This window comes from Candidozyma duobushaemuli (assembly GCF_002926085.2).
Source record: "Candidozyma duobushaemuli strain B09383 chromosome Unknown D_B09383, whole genome shotgun sequence".
NCBI classification, from domain to species: Eukaryota; Fungi; Ascomycota; class Pichiomycetes; order Serinales; family Metschnikowiaceae; genus Candidozyma; species Candidozyma duobushaemuli.
Genome location: NW_020289898.1, coordinates 20,001 through 20,668, shown reverse-complemented (window position 1 = coordinate 20,668; position 668 = coordinate 20,001). Strand labels below are relative to the sequence as shown.

Genomic DNA, 668 nt, shown 5'->3' with positions numbered 1-668 from the left:
GGATTTGTCTCCGCACGACCCGCCAAGCCCTAGCCCTAGCCCTAACCACGTGCCACCAAAGCCCTAGCCCTAATCACGTGACCACGTGATCGGCTTCTCGGCACCCGGCCGGCCCCGGCCGACCGGCCTCGGCCCATCGGAACTTCCCCACCCGAGACCCCACTCCTCCATATAACACCCCCGCTTTCCTCCACATAACACCCCCACTCCTGCACATCAGCCCTCCCCATATACACTCCCCCATCCCCTTCCTTGGATATATATCCCTCCCGTCCCCGGCCCTCTCCCCCGCCCAATGCCCGCCTTCCCTGGGCTACCCTCCCCCACCCGAATCCTTTCTCTTCAGTGCTAACTGCACCCCCGCCCGGTGCCATATAGCGCATCGCTCCCTTCTGTTATATCGGATACGGCCAAATTTGGTAGAAAATACTGTTTCCCGTCCGATCAACGAGCGTCAAGCTGCCAAGAGCCTCAGTGAGTAATACAGTGGGAGACCATGTGTGAAATTGGGGTGCTGTATTCTTTTTGCTCGCGCCAGCGAGGCACTTCTTTTTTCAGGCCCTCCCGCCTGGATCCAGTGCACTATTCTCACTTCTGCCGTAGATTTTCGCCCGGGCGCACAATTCTGTGAACTCTTGCGCCCAGCAATAATCACACTTGGCCCCGAT

At 58.7% G+C, this 668-nt stretch overlaps 1 non-coding gene across 1 annotated transcript; it reads left to right on the top strand.

Moving 5' to 3' along the window:
- Positions 1–405: 405 nt before the first annotated feature.
- On the top strand, positions 406–521 carry CXQ87_003612. The gene has a single exon (XR_003148169.1). It is a non-coding gene; the product is annotated as a 5S ribosomal RNA (ribosomal RNA).
- Positions 522–668: the final 147 nt, after the last annotated feature.